The sequence below is a fragment of the Schistocerca americana genome, chromosome X (genome assembly GCF_021461395.2).
Source record: "Schistocerca americana isolate TAMUIC-IGC-003095 chromosome X, iqSchAmer2.1, whole genome shotgun sequence".
NCBI classification, from domain to species: domain Eukaryota; kingdom Metazoa; phylum Arthropoda; class Insecta; order Orthoptera; family Acrididae; genus Schistocerca; species Schistocerca americana.
The window spans coordinates 713069622-713081102 of NC_060130.1; the positions used below are offsets into that span (position 1 = coordinate 713069622).

Consider the following 11481-nt stretch of genomic DNA (forward strand, 5'->3'; position numbering starts at 1 on the left):
GTCCCTCCTTTCCAGAAATATCATTTTAGATGTTTCTGTGTCCTGCCCCTTACTCCAAGAACATATGCACATTTGCACAGTACTAGATACAGCTGCATGCCAGACGTACCATTTTTACAGCTGTTATTGATACATAATAGCCACAAACATGCAAGTAGATGATATACAAGAAAGTGAAATGGGTTTGGGTTGTTTGGGGAAGGAGACCAGACAACGAGGTCATCCGTCTCATCGGATGAGGGAAGGAAAGGGAAGGAAGGGGAAGGAAGTCGGCCATGCCCTTTCAAAGGACCCATCCCGGCATTTGCCTGGAGCGATTTAGGGAAATCATGGAAAACCTAAATCAGGATGGCTGGACGCGGGATTGAACCGTCATCCTCCCGAATGCGAATCCAGTGTGTTAACCACTGCGCCACAGTGAAATGGGAAAGAAGTGTGCAAATTCTGTAATTAATACTCATTTACATAATGGATGAGATGGTGTTTTTACCATATTCATATATAATGATTTAGATATGTAATGAGATATACTAGAATGTAAATTATATAATAAGAATCACCAATTTTTAAGTGTGTTAAAATCTGTGTATCTTTAACTAAGTAGCACACGTACATGTATAAATTAAGGATAATAAACATCTGAACACATTTTGTTGTTGTCCAACACCAGTTTGACAGGTTAAAGAATATAGTACGTTCCAATGCTACACCTTCCATTAGACTTCATTAGGACTGTGGGCAATTCAGAACTGAATGAGGAGTCACTATTCTAAGCAGCTCTATGGAATGGATTCAGATCCATAAATTGACAATATCAAGAATGAATGGAACATATGTGAACCACCACCATTCCACTCACAACACTATACAGTTTAACTTCTCATGGCCGGGATTCACAGTCCTTTAGAATGTTTTAGAGGACATCATATTCACCGTTTACCTTAGGAATTCTTTATTGCACTACTGCAGTTTCAGTCTTCGGGCCATTTTCAAGTGGCACTGAAAAAGATTTTTGCTTGAGCACATTTCAAACTTTAAAATCTTCCTACTTGTATAGTACAGTAAAATCAGATAAGTGCGGATTGTGCAAGAACATCGATTTGTAACAATTTATGTGAATGGCGTTAACAGTGATAACATTTCGTATAATTTACATCATTTCACAATGTACAGAGCTTCACACTCATCTGATGTTACTGCATTTTTACACCGAAAATGACCTATTTTTGACTATTACTTGTATATATGTTGGAGAATCTTAAAGACTGACACATGTTGAAGCAAAATCTTTTGCCGTACCACTTGAAAGTAGCCCAAAGGCTGAAACTACAATAGCGAAATAAATAATTTCCACAGTCAATGGCAAATATGATGGCCTTTCAAACTGTACAGTTTATTAATTTTCTCCATTGTTGACAGTGTTGTTGCCGTGATGGTATTACGTTTGCAAAAATGATAAGAAAACAAACTGCCTTCAGTCACTAACTGTGATTTCATTAATACACAATGCATTTCAGATCTTCGGGTGCTTGAAATCAGTTTTACACCATCGTTTAAGACAGGTTAACACTGGTTTCGTTAAATGTACACTATATGATAAACTGTATAGTTACAGTTTTTACAAAACTAAGACAAAAAAGAGAATTACTTATCATTTCTAGTAGTGGTTCTATCTACATCTGCAAATAAACTCTGCACGCCATCATATGGTGTGTAGCAGAGGGTACTCTGTACCATTATCAGTCTTTTTTTTCTGTTCCACTTGCAAATAAAGCAAGGGAAAAATGATTGCCTATCTGCCTTCGCATAAGCCCTTATTTCTCATATGTCATCTCTGTGGCACTTATGGGAAACGTGTGCTGGCGGCAGTAGGACTGTTCAGCAGTCATCTTCAAATGCTGAGTCTATAATTTTCTCAATAGTGTTCCTAAGAAAGAACATTGCCTTCCCTCCAGGCATTCCCATGTGAGTTCCTGAAGCATCTCCGTAATACTTGCATGTTGTTCGAGCCTACTGGTAACAAATCTAGCAGCCCGTCTCTGAGCTGCTTCTATGTCTTCCTTTGATCCGACCTGGTGCAGATCCCAAACACTCAAGCAGTGCTCAAGAATAGACTGCACTAGTGTCTTATACCCACTCTCCTTCACAGATGAAATACACTTTCCCAAAATTGTCCCAATAAACTGGAGTTGACCCTTCGCCTTCCCTATCACAATCCTCACAAGCTCATTCCATTTCATATTGCTTTGCAACTTTATGCCCAGATATTTTTATCAACATGATTGTGTCGTGCAGGACACTACTAATGCTGTATCCGAGTGTTACAGGTTTGTTTTTCCTACTCATTTGTATTAAATTACATTTTTCTACATTAACAGCTACCATTCATCACACCAAACAGAAATTTTGTCAAGTCATCTTGTATCATCCTATAATCATTCAGCTTTGATACCATCTCGTACATCACAGCACCATCAGCAAACAGCTGCTCACCATGTCCACCAGATCATTTATGTATACAGAAAACAATAGCAGTCCTATCGCACTTCCCTGGGGTACTCCTGACGATACCCTTGTGTCTGACACATAGTCTTCAGATACAGCATGTGTAAAAATATTTACGAGCATACAAGCATTTTTAGTTTCACAGTACATCTTTACAAAATTTAAACAAGTAAAACAGTATCTGAATGTAAAGATGTTACATTTTACACTACTGTTTGTACCTGCTAAACCAACAACTAATAGAGGAGCTTAACAGGGAAAATTTGAAGTAGGCCTCAAAATCAATTATAATATGACTAAAACAATGTATAATCAACACACCACTGATAAAACAGTGCAAGATGTTAAATACATCACGGAACCAGCTGATGAATTTTTTTTTTTTGTTTAAGGCAGTCGAAGATGGCAACTGGATGGACAGGAAAAGAAACACAGAGAATTAATAGTGTGAACACCTAGGAATAGTTTTTTATTTTTTATTTTCACTTTTAAAGGTATTCGTTAGCAGTACTGGAATTTCGCCTCCTAATGGTGGTAAAGGCCAGCTACTCAGTCTCCAGAATATTGTAGAATTCAGATTTGGAATTATAAATTTCTCCTTTCTGGTATCTATGAAGTCTGTGAGATAGAGAAATGCATACACTTTCTCTCAATTACCCCACTATTTAATCACTTCATACACAAACAGTCGATTGCTGTGGAAATCAGACTGTAAGTGCCACAAGAACACACACATTTTTCCATACTGTTTTAACAGGGTTCCTGTTATTTACATAAATTCAATAAAATAGGCATACTTAATTTTGAAGGTCTTGTTTTCAAGCTTGTCTTTTCATTTATAGCTGTGTGTATACTATTACTGAGATGTTTCCATTTACTCTTCTACCCAAAGTTTCTTGGAAAAAAATATCTGTGCTGTTAAACCATTTATGATTGTCTCAAGAACCAAGAATTTTTTTATTTTTTGCAAAATTCTGGTTCTTGCATCTTGACGAAGAGGTGTTTCAGAAAAAATTTTTGAATTTCCTTAATTTTGTTGTATTACTCATTGTTTTTTAACTTATTTTTTAGCTTCAATAGTAATGAAAGTATATTTCACTAACTCTGAATGTTTGTATGTGTATAATAGAACACTATCTTTTTAAGGTCACAAACAATCAATCAACATATTCTTGCCTCCAAGCATTCACAAGTACACATATCTTACAAAACTGGTAGTAACAAATTGCACAAATAGTTAAGTATAATAATGTGTTGGTTATGACCCGTTCTGTTCTCATTAATCATATTTATGTATGTATGATCACATGTCAGCAACCATGTTATCCCTTCTATTGACCACAAAAATCTTTCTATCACTAAAAATGATCCTAAGACAAATAAATTATTAACAACGAATGTTGGAGTTACGTCTGAGCAGTATTTTGTTATTACCTCATAAATAAAAATATGTTTCAGACTTTCTTGACTTATTCCACATCCATGACAGCCATTTGACTTAGAATCTATGGCAGGAACAATAATTCCCTCATAAATAATACGTAATCTTGTTTTATGACATATTATACATTCTTGAGGATCTTTTATCTATGGATCTTTGGAACAAGAAGTATATTTAATCTCATCAAACCCATAAAAGTTATAAAACAGTTTTACAAGGAAAAAACAATATAAGTAAAAAACACTGAAGATCGTCTGTCAATACTAACAAAATCAATTCATGATTCACAACATTGGTTAAGTAATGTTCCACAGCAATTCATATATTTAGCAACGACTCTGAGCAAGAAAGGAGGGAAAATACTATACAAGCAAATTCGAATCCCGAAGTCTATCGATTTCAGTTCAAAGATATTTGTAAAAGGTATGTACAAAAGAGTGTTTTCATTCTAACAACTGTCATTTCCTGGCAGCTTCACAATTCAATCTGAACAATAAAAACAACAACTTTTTTCACTAAGTTCAAGAAAGTTGGAAAAGAAGATTGTGGCTAGCATCATAGTGACACTGATTTACATTCCAAGAGAGCACAAGCTCGCACTGGACACGTAAATTCATAGTGGCCTTTTATAAGGAACAAACCTATCATTTCCTTACAGCGATTTGGAGAAATCACAGAAAATCTGCTTCCACTGGTAGAAAAGTCTATGGTATGCACCTTTACCAAAGTGTTAAAGAAAGGATCTGTGTGTAACAGGTTCATTTCATGTGGCACATGACGACAAAAATGCCACATACTGATATGTTAACTGCACAAATAGCAAAATCATTTACTTGAACTCATAACATGGCAACTTGATTTTCTGCAGAATCTGAATATAGTTATCCATATCAGCACATTTATTTCTACATCTATACCAATTCACTTCACACACATTTATCCAGTGATGTGATATCTGTTGCTGCAATCATCAGTCCGAATATGCATGTGCGCAGCTCTTCCCAACTGTCTGTCTAGTGCACATCTTTTCTGCTTAGTTACTGTACCTTCCATCAATCTGAACTATAATCTATCATAGATCCCTGGGAGAAAAAAACAATACTCAGTAGTTTGAAGAAAACACAGGTCACACTCGTTTACAACAAGGGTAGTAGAAGTGATCCAGAAAACTACCGTCCGATATCCTTGACAATGATTTGTTGTAGAATCATGGAACATATTCTGAGTTCAAACACAATGAGACATCTCGAACAGAATGACCTACTCCTTGAAAACCAGTGTAGATTCTGAAAATACTGATCATGTCAAACCCAACTCACATTATTCTCATAAGACATACAGAAAGCTTCGGATCCTGGCAGTAAGGCAGATGCAGTATTTCTTGATTTCCAAAAAACATTTGACGTAGTACCACATCTATACTTACTGTCAAAATAACAATTACATGGGGGTATCAAGTAAATTTGTGACTGGACTGTGGATTTTTTTTAAGGGGGGGGGGGGGGGGAGGACAGAGCATATTATCTTGGATGGAGAGTCGAATCACTGGCAGATGTAGTAGTAACTTTGGGTGACCCCATGGAAGTGTCTTAGACACCTGCTGTTCATGTTACATATTAATGACCTTGTGGACAATATTAATAGTAAGCTCAGACTTTTTGCAAATGATGCAGTTATCAATAACAAATTACTGCCTGAAAGAAGCTGCATAATTATTCAGTCACATCTTCATAGGATTTCAAAGTGGTGCAAGGACTGGCAACTCGAGTTCAGAAGTGTAAAATCACACCACTCACAAAAAACGTAGTATCTTATGACTATGATATCAATGAGTCTATAGTTGGACTCAGCCACACACATACCTGGATGTAACACTTAGTAGGGATATGAAATGGAATTATCACTTAGGCACAGTTGTGGTTAAAGTAGGTACTACACTTTGGTTTGTTAGTAGAAAACTGGGGAAGTCCAATCAGTCTCCAGAGAAGATTGATTACAAATCACTCATGCAACCCATTCTAGAATACTGTTCAACTGTGTGGGACCCCTACTAGTGATGTAGGCCCGGCAAATGTCCAGTGGGCAGGATATTTACAAATGGAAATTTGCCCTAAACTGTCTTAAATGCCCATAATCTGGGTGCTTATAAAAAAGTACTTTTTCAAGTTTTTACTGCTAGAATGTATAACTTAAAAAGTAAAATAAGGGATGGGCTGATACTCCCTATGTTAGAAGTTAGTAAATATTTACATTTAAACATACAACTGTCACTCTTTTTCTTTACTATTAAGACCAAAAGGAAAGAAGAGAGAAGTATGTTTTTTCATTAGCATTGCTGCTTGCTTTACCAAGGAAGGATGCACATTATTTACAGTTGTTTATCGTTTACAATGTCCTATTGCCCCCCCCCCCCCCCCCACACACACACAGTGTTGAACAGGTCTGTAGTGATAACCTCGTATAAAAAAACACATTGTCCTCAGGGCATTGGTTTGCAATGTAACACACTTTATAAAGTGCGTAAAACCTATGAATATTACTGAAGAATGATTATTGATAACAAAAGTATTACTGAATGTATGTGTTTCTTGATAATAAATGTATCCTTATATGTTAAACTTTTTCAGCGAAAAAACATGCTTTATTGTCACATGCAGCGATAACTCAGTCAGACTATGGTTTTCTATTCTGCTCCTTTCTTTATCTACTTTCAAATGACTGCACTGCTGTGAATATAAAATGAGAAAACTAACATAAAAAGATTTAATAATAAAGAATTGATGCTGAAGATGCTGGAATCGTTCAATTCCAATACTAGTCTGTTCCTAGAGAATTGATGTCTCTTGGACTCGTGGAATCTGAATTGGCACACGACTCATACCCAATTAAAATCATTATGGATAAAGTTTTTTTACTCTGATATTTTAGCAGTAGAATTGTATAAGTAAAAATACTACCTACAGGCTACCTACTTAATATAAACTACATTTTCTTCAATAATTACTTTTAAACATGATTTTTTATATTTTTCTTATGTACTAGCCCAAGAACTCCCCTAATAACTCTTCCCTGACTCTCAAATGGCTTTTTCAACTTCATTACCCCATCAGTATTGAAGAAATGATGCAAAGCACCTCTTCCAATACAAAATATCATTTTAAATCTTTTTTTTTATAAGTGTCAGTTATCATTTAATCTTTAAACTTTGGGTATTTGACCCAACTTATAAATGACCAGGCATTTTACATCACTAACCCCTACCAGACAGTACTAATGGGGGATAGTGAATGTATATAGAGAAGGGCAACATGAATGATCACAGGTTTGTCTGACCTGAGGGAGAATGTCACTGAGATGCTGAAGAAACTAAACTGGCAAACTCTTGAAGATAGATGTAAACTATCCTGCAAAAGCTTACTACATTTCAAGAACTGGCTTTAAATGACAACCCTAGGAATATACCACAATCCTCTACATATTGCTCACATAGGGGTCATTAGATAAATTAAAGCAAGCACAGAGCCTATGGAATAATCATTCTTCCTGTGCTCCATACATGAACAGAATGGGAAGAAACCCTAATAACTGGTACAATGGGACGTACACACTGCCTAGCACTTCACAGTGATTTGCAGAGTATAGATTTTCACAAAGCTGTTTACTGTATTTTAGTCTTGCCACTCCCCGACAACACACGCCCTCGTAACCGTATTCTGATTCCTTTGTATCTAGGAGTGTGTCTAATCAAGCTATTCCTTTTTCTAGTCAACTTGTGTCCTACAGCTCTTTTCTCATCAACTGAATTTTTAACTTTTCATTAGTTACTTAATTTACACAGCTAACCATGATTCTTCTGTAAAATCATATTCCAAAAGATTATGTACCCTTTTTAGTGTAGTATGAACTGATAATTGAGACAAGAGGCATAACCTTAGCACCAAAATGAAGCTACCAAAGAAAATTTTGGGTTTAAATTATGATATATTCATAACCTGCTGGACCTAGCAAAAGATCATGAATTCTTGCAGCAATGCCCATCTTTACCATATAGCAATTTTTGCCTCTGAAATGTACACACTAAAAAATTACTAATGCATCAGTTTAGTAAAAAGAAGAGAGGAACAGATGATCACACACACAAACTATAACTTCAGTGACTCGAGGAAAATATGTAATGATAACTATTATTCATTTTGCAAATATTTCTGCTAAAAAAAAAATATGTAACCTATCTCTGAATTTTAACACAAAATTAAGCAGGCACTTTGGATATTCACTTACACTGTGCTACAACACCTCATGTTTGTTCACAATTCAACTGAAGAATAAAGACTGCTACAACAGCTGACTGCTCTACTTTTTAATTGGATAACCTGGAGGAAGGTTTAAAATTGTTACTTAATTGCCACAAAGAAATGCATTTCTACATCACATCCACTGTGTTGAGCATCACAGATGTTTCATTAGGCATTTGATGAATGTAATAATCTTAAACACCAAGCCCATTCAATTTGAGATTTAAATAATAAAAAGCACACACTTGCCTATAAGCAACACTTTCACATATATAGATTATCACAACAGAAAAACTGCTGAGTAAGAACTCTCCCCCCACAAAATAATGACTTCTGGTGTTCAGAGTCATGAAGCAATTCCACAAATAATACAGTTCCCTTGGTGCATACCAGTGTGAACAAGAAAGATATTGGTATAAGAGTTACCCATTTCCTTCTCAAAAAAAGTTAACAGAAGCAGCCACATATTATAAACAATATGTTTAAAAAGCAAAAAGTGACAAAACTAGTTAACTTGCAGTCGTCAACACAACAAAGTTGTTTACTTTTCTGATGGTATCTAGTAAATTTAAAAGTACTGATTGCTGAAAATGCGCTTTTCTTATAAATGATACATATGCATGCATTTACACAGTCCTCATCAATTTATAGAAATTTCTGTCTCAGTGTTACCTCTTACATGGAAGCAAGCACAAAAATCACAATAGGTGACCAGTATAAAACAGTTAACAGGTATTTAACTGTCATCAATCTCAGAGGTAAGGCTGTGTTGATCAAAAGCTATCAACAATAAGTTATTTAAAACAAACACTTATTATCTCAATATTCACAGCTGAGGATTCTCCTAAGGTTCAGAGTCTGAAGCCCTGTATGATATCTCATGCACTGGAATGACAATTATAATGGTACTGAAAACAAAGCACAGTATCCTGCCAGGAGAGCAAGAATGTTTTGTGTGTGTGTGTGTGTGTGTGTGTGTGTGTGTGTGTTTTCGTTTTTTATTATTATTTTATTCAGTCAGCATTATGCAACATAAAAGAGTCTAAACCTTGGAGAAAATTCTACAGATCAAGATTCTGACTTTCACTTCTGGCAAGTATTTTTTTTCTATTAGTTTCCATGTTAAAAGATTAATAACCAGTGAAGGGTGCCATCAGAGCTTTCGATCATGTAGGCCACATTTCTTCACCACATGAGACAAAATTAACAAACACTGAAATAGCTTGTCTTTCAGTAAAAAACTGGATTAACTTTTCCGTCAATGTTGCTAAACAATTCATGGGGATGGGGATTAAGTTAGACATTGACACAAAATGCTTATCAGATGCAGGTAGTAAACATACAAATGTTAGGGCGTCACACTGCTATGTGAGTAACCCAAATGTCATTAATATCGATGACTAACTTTATCCAACTACATGACTCGATAAAACTATGTCTAGAACTACCACTTTCATTTAATGTGTCAGTTACTAGAGATATCTGAAAAACATAAAATGCCTCGTTGTGGATAACTCGAAATGTCAAACTGATAGTATCTACGACGTGCCACAGCCAAGATCATTGAAGGTACAGAAAACCACACACACTTCGATTCCAAGCAACGCAGCTAGGGGAAGAGCGCCTTATAGAAGAATAAATGTCGTTCTTTACTTACTTCTTGAGAGGTCTCAATATTTACAAACAACATACTAATCAAAGATCATACGCCTTCCGGATACTTCCCACAAGATGAATCTTACGTCAATTAGCACACAAAAGCACGGCAATGAAACGATTCATGTCATATATACGCACACAAAAAGTCTGTTTATAATTACAAACTATAATGCACCAGTTCACAAATGAGCCATGCAGCCCACGAAAATGCAAGCAACGTTGGCCGACTTCAAACACCGCAAAACTCTTAAAAGAATCGTGTACTACTACTTAGTGCTCAAAAGCTATAATATTCTACTCACCCTCTCAAGAATCCACATAATGAAGATTCATTAGCACATTCACATTACTTCTGTTGATCGCATGTGAGTTAATTGACATGAAATGACAACTGCATTTAAACCCCCTTTTTTTTCGTCATTTTTGTCTTGAAATGCAACAGCAGGACGTCCGCCCCCAACTCAAATATCGCATTTCGTAAACTGAGTAGCTTTATTTTTGAGTATCAGGATGAAAATAAAAAAATAATGATCCCATTATTTTCCTCGCGTCAGCTGCCACTATACACACACACAATCAAACAGACGCCATGTTAGATTTTCCGAGCTCCGGTAAGAAATATTCTGCGTTCATCCGATGGTTACCAACATAAGGGATTTGAAACAAGGATATGTTAGAAATTTGAAGCATCAAGCAAAGTGATACACCAGCGTCTACAATTCTACATATAGTTCTGCGCAGCATAAAAGACTTAATTCATTAGAGAGCCAAAATGTTATAATAAAGCGCTGTGTAACACTCGACTATACTTCAAGATTGCAGTTGGTCGTTGCTTTCTATCACGCACGATATTTCATCTGACCACCTACCAGACATCTTCAGGTGATCTGTCGGATACTGCTCACCTGAGGAAGGGTCACCTGTAGATGTGTGGAACGTACCTAGATGAAATATCACGCGTTGTGGAAAACGATGACCACCTGTATGCCCGACACTGCATCAGGTATTGAATATCCCGGGAAATTTTCAAGATTCACACTACCTCTCATTCGATTATAGTGTAATCGCATTAAAGTAGTCTTCAATCGTGTCACGTTCCGCACTTAGCTTCATTTTGAATGGAAAGAAATGGAGAAGTTTCAATTTTTAATTTGAGTTTCATCAAACAGAAACCTCCATAATCAGTTTAGGTGTACAAGATAAAATTAAGAGGAAAAGAGCTACTTGTCTTGGAACATTGAACTGAATCAGTAGTTGGCCAGGCCGTATGCGGCAGTAATGTTAAGATACGTCGGGAAGGGATCAAGATCCAACTGGTCTAACCCTCCGAAGCAGCAAAAAGACTCCGCTTCCATCTAGTATATACCACAGTCTAACATAACAGTCGCGACACTTCGCCTTTATTTTGTTGCTACAGCGCCACAAGCGGCTGGTAGGTTGAACTGTGAGTTCGGCGCGATCGTGAAAGCGAATAGTGATTGTTTATTTTGATTTATACAATGGTTTTTACCATCGGGAACGTTTGTAGCGCAATAAATTGCAGCAACAACAGGAAGAAGACACCACAGCTGTCATTTTTTA

The 11481-nt window shown here is 36.2% G+C and overlaps 1 protein-coding gene across 4 annotated transcripts in view; it reads right to left on the reverse strand.

Moving 5' to 3' along the window:
• LOC124554685 (rho GTPase-activating protein 190) overlaps positions 1–10497 on the reverse strand; it is a 278320-nt gene extending 267823 nt beyond the window's left edge. For all 4 annotated transcript variants that reach the window (XM_047128306.1, XM_047128305.1, XM_047128304.1 and 1 more), the window contains exon 1: positions 10203–10497. The gene's annotated coding sequence lies outside the window, so the exon portion shown is untranslated. The remainder of the gene's footprint in view (positions 1–10202) is intronic.
• Between the last annotated feature and the right edge of the window lie 984 nt (positions 10498–11481).